Below are 16,269 nucleotides of genomic sequence, written 5' to 3'. Positions count from 1 at the left end.
CATTCCATATATTCCGACTTTCATTCCATGTATTCAGACTTTCATTCCATGTATTCAGACTTTCGTTTCATGTATTCAGGCTTTCATTCTATATATTCAGACTTTCATTCTATATATTCAGACTTTCATTCTATATATTCCGACTTTCATTAAATATATATTCAGACTTTCATTAAATACAGTATATATTCAGACTTTCATTCCATATATTCACACTTTCATTCCATATATTCACACTTTCATTCCATATATTCACACTTTCATTCCATATATTCAGACTTTCATTCTATGTATTCGGACTTTCATTCCATATATTCACACTTTCATTTCATATATTTAGACTTTCATTCCATGTATTCAGACTTTCATTCCATGTATTCAGACTTTAATTTAATATATTTAGAGTTTCATTTCATGTATTCAGACTTTCATTCCATATATTCCGACTTCGATTCCATGTATTCCGACTTTCATTCCATGTATTGAGACTTTCATTTAATGTATTCAGGCTTTCATTAAATATATATTCAGACTTTCATTCCATATATCCAGACTTTCATTCCATATATTCAAGACTTTCATTCTATGTATTCAGACTTTCATTCCATATATTCACACTTTCATTTCATATATTTAGACTTTCATTCCATGTATTCAGACTTTCATTCCATATATTTAGACTTTCATTTCATGTATTCAGGCTTTCATTCTATATATTCAGACTTTCATTCCATGTATTCAGACTTTCATTCTATATATTCAGACTTTCATTCCATGTATTCAGACTTTCATTCTATATATTCAGACTTTCTTGCCATGTATTCAGACTTTCTGTCAGGGTTTGGCAAGGGAGGAACTCAAGCACAGACAGGAATCACTACACAACGGGGTTTATTACAGGCAAAAACAGGGAAAACAAAACCCACGAGGGGGAAAACAACGACTAGGGCAGAGACTAAATAACTTAACAGGACTAGGTTGACACGATAAACAAAGACTCTTAACACAAGAACACTAACTCTACAGATAAACAATCACAAGCTAGACAACATCTCTTCAATGGGTAACAATATAACATTCTTACATATGAAAACACAATGAACCGCACAAGACAGAGCACACTAGGGGATATAAATAAGAAGACTAATCATGACACAACAGGTGGCACAGGTAAGGCAATCACGACAAAACTAGGATAACAAGGGGGCGGGGCAAGGGAACGAGACAACACAAGCACATGGCCCAAAGACAAGGCCATGTGCTTGTACACAAAACACGGGTCTTTCATGATCCTGCCTCAAGACTAGAGAAAAATCAAGGACACGAGGGCAGAATCATGACACTTTCATTCTATATATTCAGACTTTCATTTCATATATTTAGACTTTCATTCTATATAATCAGACTTTCATTTCATATATTTAGACTTTCATTTCATGTATTCAGACTTTCATTCCATGTTTTCAGATTTTCATTTCATATATTTAGACTTTCATTCTATATATTCAGACTTTCATTTCATATATTCAGACTTTCATTCTATATAATCAGACTTTCATTTCATATATTTAGACTTTCATTTCATGTATTCAGACTTTCATTTCATATATTTAGACTTTCATTCTATATATTCAGACTTTCATTTCATATATTTAGACTTTCATTCTATATAATCAGACTTTCATTTCATATATTTAGACTTTCATTTCATGTATTCAGACTTTCATTCCATGTATTCAGATTTTCATTTCATATATTTAGACTTTCATTCTATATATTCAGACTTTCATTTCATATATTCAGACTTTCATTCTATATAATCAGACTTTCATTTCATATATTTAGACTTTCATTTCATGTATTCAGACTTTCATTTCATATATTTAGACTTTCATTCTATATATTCAGACTTTCATTTCATATATTCAGACTTTCATTCTATATATTCAGACTATCATTCCATATATTCAGACTTTCATTCTATATATTCAGACTTTCATTTCATATATTTAGACTTTCATTTCATATATTCAGACTTTCATTCCATATATTCAGACTTTCATTCTATATAATCAGACTTTAATTTCATATATTTAGACTTTCATTTCATGTATTCAGACTTTCATTCCATGTATTCAGACTTTCATTTCATATATTTAGACTTTCATTCTATATATTCAGACTTCCATTTCATATATTCAGACTTTCATTCTATATATTCAGACTATCATTCCATATATTCAGACTTTCATTCTATATATTCAGACTTTCATTTCATATATTTAGACTTTCAATCCATTATTCAGACTTTCATTCCATATATTCAGACTTTAATTCTATATATTCAGATTTTCATTTCATATATTCAGACTTTCATTCCATATATTCAGACTTTCATTGTATATATTCAGACTTTCATTACGTATATTCAGACTTTCATTCTATATATTCAGACTTTAATTTCATATATTTAGACTTTTATTCCATATATATATATATATATATATATATATATATATATATATATATATATATATATATATATATATATATATATTTCATTGGGTTCAGTTAAATTCATGATTTACTTTTAAATTAAGTTTGTTTTTCTGACCCTGTTGGCGAATATGTTTTCTTGTTTTAAGCAAAAACTCTCACAATTTTGGTACATTTTCAGAAAATAAGATGGCATGTCATTTGGCTTCTTAAGTCAATGTATCTTGATTCAAGAATGTTTATTTATTTGTATTTGAAAATGAGACAAAATATGAAAATCAGTTTTTGCAACTCTAAAATCTGTATATACATATTTAGGATGGTTAATAAATAAATCATGTCTTACATGTCTCTTTTTTATTACTTAGAAGTGCTAGAATGAAGAAAAGACTGTCATGCAACAGTAATTATACACTTAGCACTTTACAGCAACCACCATGCTGTAATTTTAATTACAGGATTTTCCTATCAATAGCCCTTCAGTGGTGCAGTACACATGAATAACTTACTGCCTCTCGAGACCTGAGCAGGTTGGATTAACAACAAAGACATTTCCTCTTGACTTTTCTTTTGAAAATAATTACTGGTCTTGAATCGAATCCAAGTCTCGAGGACCCCTGGTTCTGTCCTGCTTTCATGTGACTCCAGGCAGTTAATAACAAATGGATAAAGGAAGAAAGCAGCAGATGCACGACTAGAGGCCCGACCAGGCTACTGCAAGACAAGCCAGACATTTGAAGATCAGTCAAAGTAATGAAGCAGTGCCTATGAAGAAAACCTGAAATCTGCTGTACTGTGATAGGGTACTGATTTCAGAAGAACACTGACCAGATAAAGGTCGACAGCATATATATTCCACAAACAGACACGCACAAAAAAATGACAGTTTTATATTTTAAAATATATTTGTATACTATATATATATATATATTATATGAAACAAGTCTAAATATCTTACACAAGATATCGTCTAATATTAAAAATTGTATATATATATATATATATATATATATATATATATATATATATATATATATATATATATATATATATATAATCTTCTAATATTAATAATATATACTACAGACCACAAGTTTGGAAACATTACTATTTTTAATGTTTTTGAAAGAAGTTTCTTCTGCTCATCATCATAAATTATCATTTATTTCTGTGATGCAAAGCTGAATTTTTAGGATCTTTATCACATGATCCTTTAGAAACATTCTAATATGATGATTCATTATCAAAGTTGGAAACAGTTCTGCTGCTTAATATTTTTTTTCAGAACGTGATACTTTTTTAGGATACTTTGATGAATAAAAAGTAAAAAGAAAAAAAAAAGAAAAAAGAAGAAGCTATGTTTTTAAAATATACATATTTTGTAATAACAATATACACTACTGGTCAGTAATTTGGGGTCAGTATTTTTTTTTCTTTTTTTAAATAAAAAAAGCAAAGATGTGTTAAATTGATAAAAAGTGATAGTAAAGAAAATATATTATTAGAATTTTTATTTTATTTTGAATAAATGCAGTTATTTTTAACCATTTAATCATCAAATATATTAGACAGCAGAACTGTTTCCAACACTCATAATAAATCAGAATATTAGAATGATTTCTAAATGATCATGTGATAGACTGGATGTTACATGTGACACTGAAGGCTGGAGTAATGATGCTGAAAATTCAGCTTTGCATCACAGGAATAAATTATTTTTTTAAAGTATATTCAAATAGAAAAATATTATTTTAAGTTGTAATAATATTTCACAATATTACTGTTTTTCTGTATGTTTGATCAAATAAATGCAGGCTTAATGAGCAGAAGAAAGTTCTTTCAAAAACATTAAAAATAGTAATTTTCCAAACTTTTGGTCTGTACTGTTTATATATAATCATACGGTATATATTTACAATTTAATTTTATTATAATTGTTTTTTTTGTTGTTGTTGTTGTTGCAATTTTGCTAAGTTTTATCAGTTGAATGATATCTCTCATAGTTTTGTACACATCAAATTAAAAATACAAGCATTACTAAGCATTAGTCATTTAGTCGTTCATCCAGTCATTGCTGCAATAGTAGATATGTTAGACCCAAACAATAAAAAATAAAATACAATCATAAAAACACAGTTACAGTGCACTCGTACTAACACACTGCTCTGTAGTCATGTACTTGCCTGTTCCCTTTTGCTAACCTCATTATTCTGATGCTGCCTTGATGACAAGACCAGATGTGGATTAATAAACACTCTGAGGCCCTTTGAATGAACCCTGCGTTTTATTTTATGCAGTTCACTCATGAATACATCTTCAAGGCATAGATAGAAGCATTTCTTAAAAACTGAGACCAGAAATAGAGTGCAGAGGCTGCTCATTGCATGTTTTGCATTAGAGATACTTCATATTTCATGTCTCTTTATCAGGATGATGGCTAGGCTTGTCTCGGTCCGCCAACCACACGGAGTTGAGCTAAAAATACATTTGTGTGCAACAGCCAGACCACAATACGCCCATTGCATGTGCTGAAATGATTTAGCATGGATTGACGTTGCCTGCAAATCGCATTTCTAAATCATACGATGTCTTGCAACTTTTCCATGTTTCTACTCCAAACTGCAAGGAAGATATACATTCTGAAAAGGAAGGATGACAGTAATTTTGACACAGAGTTATTTTATGTCTGTTGAATTCTGTGGTCGCACTGACACGCATTTCTTCTGATTAATGAGTTTTTATGTAAAGCGGTTCCAATCTGACCTGCTGGATAGAAGAAAAATGGTAATTAAATCATGCTAGGAAAATTCAGGGCTATTCATCATATCAGTAATTTAACCAGAGCGTTGGAAATATTCATAAAATTCTATTTTCAGATGCAGCAGGATATATAAAGTGTTTAATCTTCACAAGTTCACACTTTCAGGTGAAGCTGCCTTTGTTCCAGGGGATCCAATTCATTTTCCCAAATTTGATTATTAGCAACAGCAACTTGGATTATTACATGGAAAAAGTCTCCACTTAATGATTACTAGATTTGATGCATTGAAATAAATGTGATTCAATCCTGCTGGAATTTTAACTGAGATCAGGCCTATTATCAAAACAAGCCATACAGTTTATTTTACATCTAAGTTTGTCTTAATGTTTAATTTCAGATTTATAGATATATCTAGCCAAAAACAGTAAGTGTTTCTCTCTTTCTCTCTCTCGCCAATATTATTACTCGATTAATATTCCTTAATTACCTATTTAATTTGTATATACAGTTTAAAGGCCTCCGGTGAATGAAATTAGTTTCTTAATATCATCATCAACATATGGTTCATTTTTAATTGCACAAAATGGCTTTTTTCTTCTAAAAGTCCTATCAAAGTATAATAGATTCACACACTCACTTACACACACACACACACACACACATATAGTATAGAATATAAAGAATATTTTTTCTAGTAACAAATCACCCACAAGGTGACATTTTGTCCATTCTGGCCAATTTCATAAGAAAGCTGACTACAGTTGTGGTTCTGCGGCATGCAGTCAATCTTTTATCAGTTTAGCCCACCAAACCAATAACTTTTACACCCGGACCCATGTCCCACAGCCACGGATCTCCAAAACATCCATCTTTCTATCCTCTTCCGTTATTTAGCACCTCTTTAACACTGTTTCTGCCCCATTTCAGACCGTTCTCCAAACACACACATAGCACAGAGCCGAGAGAACCTCACCAGCCCTGCCACGAAGCACACACTGCGCTCATGAACATCTGCTTGACAGCGCTGAGGCGGGTGGTGGGCTTCTCTGCAGTGACCGCCGGAGAATGGAATGCCATTGAGTCTTAACTGATTACAGCCAACAGGCCCAATGTCATGAGCCGCATCACGTCACCCAACACATATGGTGTAGGATTCTCATCCGCAACGACCATCGGCTATCGGGTGTCCATGGACGCCTTTTTTCATTCCTGGATAAAGCAGGCTGGTTTAGCAAAAGCTACATGTGTTCATGTGCTTATGGATGATCTAGTATATATAGACTGTGTCAAATCTGTATGGAAAATTATTCATAATTTCCACGGATGGCTCAGGTGGTTCAGCTCATATGTGTTTGGCATATTGGATGATAAAAAAATTATTAAGTCTCGCCTGCAAATGAGAAATTATGTATTCTGGAAGAAATAATGAGGCCAGTCTTTCTCATCGTAATTGCAAGCAGATTGGAAAGCCGTGGAAACTTTTCTCTTTTATAAATATAGATCCTAATTGCTGTTAATACACACCTGATGGGAAAAATTGGGAGAACTAAGCCTTTGGAACTTACTCAATAATATATCACTTCAAATCGTGGTTCGGTATTTTAAGCTACTTTTTTTTTTACTGTATGTTTTTAAAGACTTGTATGGTCATTCATATGCATTCATTAGATCAAAAATACAGTAAAAACAGTAATATTCTGAAATATATTTTATGATTTTAAATAACTGTTTTCTATGTGAATGTATTAATAATATTCACATGTAATTTATTCCTGTGATCAAAGTTGAATCTTCAGTTTCACATGATTTTTCAGAAATCATATGATGGTTTGCTGCTCAAGAAACATTTCTTATTATTATCATCATCAATGTTGAAAGCAGCTGTACAGCTGTAAAAAAAAAAAAAAAAAAAAAAAAAGCATGTTATGTGATTTGTTACATTTCTAACATTTGTAAAACTGCAGTTTTCCATCTCAAAAATCTATCTAAATTATGACCTGTGTTCTTGATGTCTAATGCAGAAACGTTAATTAATGTGTTCATTACCTCAAGGTTAGATTCTTGTAATGCTTTATTGGGTGGTTGTTCTGCACACTTAATAAACAAACTCCAGTTAGTCCAAAATACAGCAGCTAGAGGTCTTACTAGACTGCACTGGCTCCCTATCAAACATCTTATAGATTTTAAAATCTTGCTTATGACTTATAAAGCCCTGAATGGTTTAGTACCTCAGTATTTGAACAAGCTATTATTGAACTATAGACAATTTGATAATACCACAAATATCAAAACCTATTTAGCACCTAAACTGGAACTACCTACCTAACGTTATACAGGAGGCAGACACACTCTTGCAGTCTAAATCTATTTTAAAAACCCATCTCTTTAACGTGATTTACACATACCGTGGCCACCAGATCCAGTCTGTATCCAGATCAGAGCATCACTGCAGTCACCCGGATCCAGTACGTATCCAGACCAGATGGTGGATCAGCACCTAGAAAGGACCTCTACTGCCCAGAAAGACAGCGGAGACCAGGACAACTAGAGCCCCAGATACAGATCCCCCGTAAAGACCTTGTCTCAGACGACCACCAGGACAAGACCACAGGAAACAGATGATTCTTCTGCACAATCTGACTTTGCTGCAGCCTGGACTTGAACTACTGGTTTCGTCTGGTCAGAGGAGAACTGGTACCCCCGATTGAGCCTGGTTTCCATTATGTCACCGATGGAGTTTTGGGTACTTGCCGCTGTTGCCTCTGGCTTGCTTAGTTGGGGACACCTAATTTTCCAGGGATTTCGTTGACTTGATTGCACAGATAGTATTTAAACTGAACTGAGCTGGATGATGACATCATTGATGAACTGCCTGTTTGAATTATTGACACACTATTTTCCTATTTAATGCTGTTCAGTTGCTTTGTTACAATGTATATTGTTAAAAGCGCTATATAAATAAAGGTAACTTGACTTGATACTTTTTTTCAGGATGACTTGATAAAAGTTCAAAAAGAAAACAGCATTTTTCTGATATAGAAATCGTTTATAACAATGTTAAGGTCTTTACTTTTACTTTTGATCAATTTAATGCATCCTCACTGAATAAAAGTATGATTTTTTTTTTTTTTACAAAACCTTGGTACATAAAGGGAGGAGATAGTCTTTTTGCATACTGGCTGAATCCGTTTCAATAATTTACAATCCAGTACTTAGAAATGACCTAGATATTTCACATTATCAGTCGTTCTTTTCCCAGACAAACGACTGAAAGTTTTGCAATTATGTAAATATGGAAGTGTGGAAAAGCAAATGACGGACAGATACACATTGGACTTCGTTCAAAAAGACCTGCAAAAAAAAAAAAAAAAAGAAACTGCAAATGGAAAAGGAAGCTAGCATTTTTTGGCAAAGGACAGGACAAGACCTTAGGTCACTCTCTCTCCGGGAAAGCAAGACTGGACACGTTTATGAGAAGGTCACGGGTGTTACCTCACAGCACCTTGTGCATGATCATGTTCCTGTGCCCTGCATTTGAGTGGCTGCTCATTTCAGATTCATAAAAGTGAACCCTAGTTATCTGGGGTCAGCCAAGAAGCAAGTCGAACTCAGCAAAGCTGTTGGCATTTGCAGATGGTACAGCCCTGTGGCCAGCTGAAACAAATGCCTGCTTGATAACACATATATACACATTCTAAGACATTCTGGCATTTATAATCAAACCCACAAATCCACACACACAAAAGAATGGATTCACAATCATCTGTGGGAACACAAACACACGCACACACACGAAAAAGACCCCTGGAAGACTTCCGACTTGGCCTGCGCGGCAGCCAGAATGGTTTGCTGCAGAGAGCTGGTGTGTTGATACTTCATTGCATGCTTCAACGTGAGTAATACTTTTAATTATGGGTGTTCTGATTGTATGTAGTTTATTTCCTGGAGCTGATTCCAGATATTGGGTCATTCTCGCTGCGCAGAAGGCAAAATCTGTTCACAATTTAAATTCCTGAAGGAAGAAAATATATAACGATTTTTTATTTTTATTTTCGAAGTCATTAAATGTATGTGACATATATTTCAAAGCAGATGAACTTTGTTTAGCACTTGAAATGCAAGCTAAGAAAACTTAAAGCTAAGACAAACACACACACACATGGTACATATAGTTCCTGGTATTCTCTACATTTACTAAGAAAACCTTAGCTTAACCAGCTGGGGTTAAGATGGCTTAGGTCAAGGTCAAGGGTCAGATGAACTTAAGCAGAGGACAACAGAACCACAGTTCTAGCATTAATCACCCCGTCTGACCTCAAACCCCCAACTCTCTAACCAACTACATGACTCTCCCTCTCTCTGGGCCTCTGAGTTCCCCTGTCCTTGACCGTTTTCTTACTCAGCCCACAGTAGCCTGCTGCCCAGCCAGAGGAAACACAGGCCTGCATTGACATCCAGCATCTAGACCGCTGACTGTACCACAGTCGTCCACTTCCACCCCAGCAGTCCACATGCTGGCTCACTGCATCAATAGGCAAGCGGAGACTTATTGACAAGCCCTTGGCACCAGTGGGCCGGTCCACTATGGAGTGTGGATTTAAAATGACAGCATTAATGCGGCAACACTGTTCGTGACTGGGCAGCAGAGACTGAATTCTGACCTGCTGCACAGGCTAATCGGAACAGCCTTCAGGACTGCATCTGCAGAGCGGGAAGAAACAATTTCGGGGGATTCCGGGGAGGGGGACTAACATTAGTTTGTGTTGATGAGGCAACAGGGCAGGTGTTGCTCCATTCTGTTGCTCCACCTGCTGCTGTCCGTCAGCCCCGGAAATGCATGCTGCACATTCTAATGCTGTCACCCAAGCCAGAGTTTCCTCGCTTTGCTATCTCAAATATTATATACTTGCTTCCTATACAGAAAAACGATCCTCCCTGACCCACTATCCTCCGGGCCGGTATCAATCCCGGTAGGTTTATCTCTGGGCTGGACTGTTTGTTTTGGTAAAGCCACTGCACTCACGTGGTACTTCATGGGAAAGCGATTTCCCACAAACCCAACCTTGACAGTTCACGGCTGCCTTAGATGGGCGTCCCAGAGCCGGCTTCTGTCATCCGATACTCCATGCAGGAGATCTGGGGTTTTGGAAGTGCTCCATCAATGTAGCGAGAGGCCTCGTTAAATTAATGAAACACTCTATGATCAGCGCATTTTTTACAGTGCTGCAGAGCTGCATGCCAAGACCGGTTCATGCAGAGCCATGCTTCATCATCGTCATGCTTGTATGAAATAAAAGAGCAGATTGAGCATCTACAACTTCAGTTTTGAACAACAATATCCTGAGATCACAGTCAACATGAAATGCAGTTTGCAACTAATTTGACTTCTGTAACTGTAAGTGAAATGCATCAGACACCAAACTATGAAAATTAGATTGTATTTATCACAAATTGACTGGATTGTGAAAAACAAAGGTGTTACATATCAGAATGGCACCAGGTTTGGAGGGGAAGGGTTGAAAAATAAAAGGAATTCATGATGGCAGTTGAAAAAGGACTTTTTTTTTTCTTTTTTTTTCAGATGAGGAACATTTCATCATGTTTTGTTTATGTTTCAAATTGTGCACTAAGACAAAGAATATGCATCATGTATATCAATCCTGGTGTCCAGTTAAATAACTTTTAAATAACTAAATAATATTTATGTCATGTTTTACATAAAATATTCTATAAACTATAAATTTCTAAAAAAAATCTTTATTTTGTTTTATTTCATATCAATAAAATTGTTACATTATACATATAGAACATCCTCTGCTGTAATATTCTATATATATATTCATGTATTTGCCCATATACAGTACATTGCTTTCATGTTCATTTATTTTTGTTATTTTTTAAATTAATTTAACATCTGTCAAATTCATTTGAACTGAACTGAATTGGAATATATAAGGCATCTTGAATCAAATCTAAATGGTGGGCAAGTGTAGTCCAATGCATTATATACAAATCTATTTTGTGCAGTTCAAGTCTGGATAAATGAACGTGCAACTGTGACGCAATAACCTGTTGTCAGGCCACTTCTGTTTTTTGTTTTTGAACTAAAAAAAAAGGACAGCACAGTCCTTGAACAAACAGTCCAGTCCTTGGTCAGACTGCAGCAAGATATCAAACACTGGCGCCATGTCTGCACTGAGAAAAGTTTGATGAAAGTCAACCAGACAGACGTATGTGACTCTGTCGTGCAAAGGGCCCTGGCAGGGAAGGAAGTCAAGCTCTAAAACCGTATGCTTGTTTACAAGAATCGCCACAATTACCACAAAGCCCCTCCATCCCAGAGTCCCACGAGGCAGTCGCTTCTGTGAGGAGAGATCCGGCCAGGGCAAGAGTGTTTTCCCAGAGATATCAGTGGACACACTCTCCCGCACAAGTTAACTTACACAGATGGACACCAGGCCAGTGAGAATGATTTTACATCTTAAACTTTATATTCAAAAATAAAAAATAAAAAGTTTCCACAAAAATATTAAGCAGCACAACTGCTCTCATCACTGATTGTGGTGATAATAATATGATTTTTTTAAGTATTGACTTTATTTAAATTTATTTATTAATTTTTATTTATATTTATTTATTTTGGGGGCAACAACCAATATTTTAGAATGAAGACTGGAGTAATGGCTACCGAAAATTCAGCTGTCATCAAATAAATAAACAATATTTTAGAATATATTCAAATAGAAAACAGTTATTTTACATTGAAATAATATGTCACATTATAACTGTTTTTACTGTATTTTTGCAGCCTTTGTGAACATAATAGACACAACATAAACAAATAATTATAAAGTCACCTTTGCGGAGCAATATAATTGTGCAGCAAGGACATGCAGCTAAATAAAGTGTTCTCAATAAGTCACTGAGATTCCATTTCAGTTAAAGACAGTTTTCTGTGACAGCAAGGCAGCTCAAAAGGTTTTGGAACAGAGGTCTAGTGCCCCAAAACATGTGCCTGTGTGGAAAGTCCAACTCGCACTGAATCACACTATTTTTTTCTTTTTTTTCTTTGGTCAGAGATTGATAAAACACTCTCTCTATATTTATAATAATTCATTTTTGGTATGTATTTTTTTTTTTACAAAAGGGAAAAACTGTCATAAGATTCTTGGCATCTTGTTAATTTTGCATGTGGGTTTGTATTCTCCACCTTGTCTGAATCAACACATTAAACAACCAGGACAAGTACAGTAAACAGACCCACGTGCTTGTGAAACAGCATGAGTCTCATGTCAGTCACTGCCCCGGGCTGATCCGCAGGTGTTGGGTGTCCACTGGCAGAAGGGGGAGAGTGGGCATCATTAATCATTCTGTGATGGCTGGATGGGTCAGGTGTCCATCTCGGAGATATATGTTTAGAGCTGACCAGCACAGACAGCTAAGACTGAGCAGACTGTCTTTGCATGCATTCCATTTCAAAGGCAGCGTGTCAGTATGTTTTGGCTCAAATGCATGTGGTGCATGTTTAGGGCAGTTGCATTGTCTGTCTCTTGCCTGTCTCCGCTTGCTGCAGCAGTGTGGACCTGATGCATTGCTCTTAAAGGGATAGTTCACCCAAAAATGTAAAGTGTCTCACCCCTCATTTGTTCCAATCTTTAAGAATTTATTTTAGCTGTTGAACATATGAGAAGATATTTAGAAGAAAGTTGGTAACCAAACAGCTGATGGTAGCCAATGACATCCATGGAGTCTGGAAAACATACTGTGGAAGACAATGGCTACCGTCAACTGTTTAGTTACCAGCATTCTACAAAATATCTTCTATTGATATTTTAATGTTTTCTACAGAAGAAGAAAGAAACTCATACTCAAGAAGTGAGGGATAAGTAAATGATGACAGAATTGTGCAACTGAAAAAAATGGAATTCACTGTATCATAACTGTTTAATAACACAATTTAGGATTATTAAATCAAAAGTAGGACTATAAAATTAATGAAATTCAAATACAAATGTGGACTAGTGTCAGTAATGATTAAACTGCAAAAATGACAACTATTTAAACATATATACTTGTAGATTATGCTAGCATCGTAGTTTTGTCTAATACAAGTACGCAATAATAATTATTACTAATACATCATAATTAAGAGATTTTTACCACCATTGCCTTTAAGTAAAATAAAAATAAAATGCAAAGATTCAAGTTATACCAATCCATCCTTCTGTCTATAAATTCTGCCCATAAGGCCTTAATAAACTTTTCTCATAACTTTAAAATTAGGCTTTATCAAGCAAATATTTGAAGTGTGGCTTGACAAACTATGTCTAAATTACATTCACATGAACTTAGAATATTCAGTTCGCTTTTAATCTGCTTCTTTACATTCGAATTAGAATTGTAGTTCCACAATTGGTATGCTACCTCAAGATCAGATTCAGTTCAAATAAAAATGTTTTTTTTCAATTCCAGTCTGAATGATACACATCATGTATGTTATGGCTCAAATGTACATGGTTCACGTATAGGAATGTTGGATTATACAGCATGGCTGCAGTTGATATATGCATTGCTCTAAAGTTTCATAGGGGGCTAATATCAGAACGGCATGCCCTCAGCGATCCTTTCCATGCCCGTATTTAGCAGGTGTTAACGCCCATTCCTAGATTGCAACGATGACTGGGGGCCCATTCCTAATGCTCAGTGTAAGCAAACAGGACAGGACAGTCCGTACTACCAGGGCACATTCAATGTTTGGATATCCCTTATATGCTAACCCTCCCTGACCCCCATTGCCATTGCAGACTCTTCCAGCCCATCCCAGAATCTCCCCCACAGTCCCTGAGAATGCCATTCATCCTGCCTGAACCTATCACAACTTTCATCGCGGCATTCTTTCCAGCGTCTGCAATGCCTGGAATGGGACGGGCCAGTGATTCTTTTACATGGGCGCAAGCTCTAGGCAGGGAACTCCCTGACACCAGAACCAGTCTGGGCCTCCCGAGAGTGTATGTGGAGGTAGAGTAGTTCTCTCCCAGCCAACAACCTGACTGATCTGATCAGCTATTAGGCCAAAGATAATAAAATCATGAAGACTAGACAGGTCTTTACAGTGTACAAGAATGAGTTACATTTTGCCCCCAGGCATCTCAATGACAAAAACTGTCCCAGTTTACCAGAGTCCTATCACATGATTTGCTCTATTATTTTGAGTTGAAAGATGCTATGAGAGGTTTGCGGGGAAAAGCCAAAACAAACAAACGCGATTATGACCCAAAAACCAATTGATATTTTTGATGAAACAATGTCTAAGCTATCAAAGTATACTAATTCATCACAAAAAAATCAAATCAATCAATGGCAGATCAAAACGCACGTGACCTGATCATCTCTATCGTCTTGCCACTAGCTATATCCCGAAAAAATACATGACTGAACATCAGAGCGATAATATACAACTTATTGAATGTATAATCGCTCATGTAATTGTCCATTCAATGCTTTCATCTCAGAAAAACGTTATTAAACCAGCTTGTTGTGAACAACGTGTCACATGACATAAAGCTTACCTCAGGAAAGTAGTTCAATGTCCATAACGTTGGTTATATCTTTTACTTAATCTGTTATTCTTAATGGTTTAATACATATTTAATTAAATTCTCATTTTAAAAAGAGAATAATTATATATATATATGTATATAATTTTTATAAATAAATAATATTATATAAATTGTCATTATTTAAAATGACAATTTAGGCTACACTAAATGATTGACTTCATATTTGCATCACTAAAGCAAAGACCTGCTTTGTTCGTTCTTTGTTCAATCAAAATAATTCTGCATAACAAGCCATGTACTCAAAATGATGGAGCAGATCCCATTAAACGAAGATCATTTATTTGAAATTGAAACCTTTGGGAAAATTGTCTTTACTGTCACTTTTATCAATTTAATGCAACATTGCTGAATAAAAGTAATAACAAAAGTTTTCAAATTGAAACAGCAATCGAGATTAGATACATTTAAATTAATTTTATAAATAATAAAATCCTCGATGAAGGACAGGAGGACAAGAGGATAAGGTCAATTCTAAATATTATACATATATTTCAGTAACAGTTGATGTTATCATTAGTTAAATCATGTAACATGGAATAACAGTGAACAATACTTTCATAGCATTTTATTCTGGGTAATGTGATCTCCATATTTCAATATGTATATATAAACATTAGCTAATAACCCAAATTAATACATTCTGTAAAAACAAAATACAAACAAAAAACTAGTATTAACAAATGTAACCTTATTGTAAAGTTACAGTTTTCTTGCCGTATATTGTTCTATGTTTATATTCATTCAGTGCAGTAAATTTTGGGATTGCCTTCCCAGCAAAACTTCAATGTCACTTTAGCATTTTTAAAATGCAGCATTACCTACCTTCACGTAAAAGGAAGTGCACCTATGATGCCTTAAAATACTGTCTAGCTAGGCAGCCCATTAGGTTTTGGAATAAATATGTGAATGATTGCTGAAACCTTGGCAGCAAATGTAGGGCAGTTCCTGTGGAAAAGTAGGAATGATTTCATGTGAGGCTGACCAGTGGTGCACCTCCAGTCCTCCACATGCACGCTGCAAAGCAGATGCCCTGTCACAACAACCCTAAACAGCTGTAACCCGCCCTGACCCGTGATGACCCCAGTGCCATCTGTTGCAGCAGGCGCAGATCTCTGCCAATGAGCAAGGCACCATTAGCACAGAAGGGCCCCCTTGGTAAGACAAAGCACGGGAGCCTCGCACCCGCACAATACAGATGCCGAGAGAGCGATACCACCTGAAAGATTAGCGTAAGTGCTCGGTGTGTGTATGTGCCGAGGCTCTCGGGGCCTGACTGCAATCTCCGCTAAGAGCCCCAGCTGAGCGGCCTGTAAACTGAAACGGAAAAAGCACCTGACCTGTTTGGGTAAACGGAGCCGGATGGTGGCCCGTCTTAGAGAATTCTCCAAGGAG

Source organism: Carassius auratus, chromosome 9, assembly GCF_003368295.1.
Source record: "Carassius auratus strain Wakin chromosome 9, ASM336829v1, whole genome shotgun sequence".
NCBI lineage: Eukaryota > Metazoa > Chordata > Actinopteri > Cypriniformes > Cyprinidae > Carassius > Carassius auratus.
The sequence above is the reverse complement of the archived record's forward strand: the minus strand, read 5'-3'. Positions refer to the sequence as shown.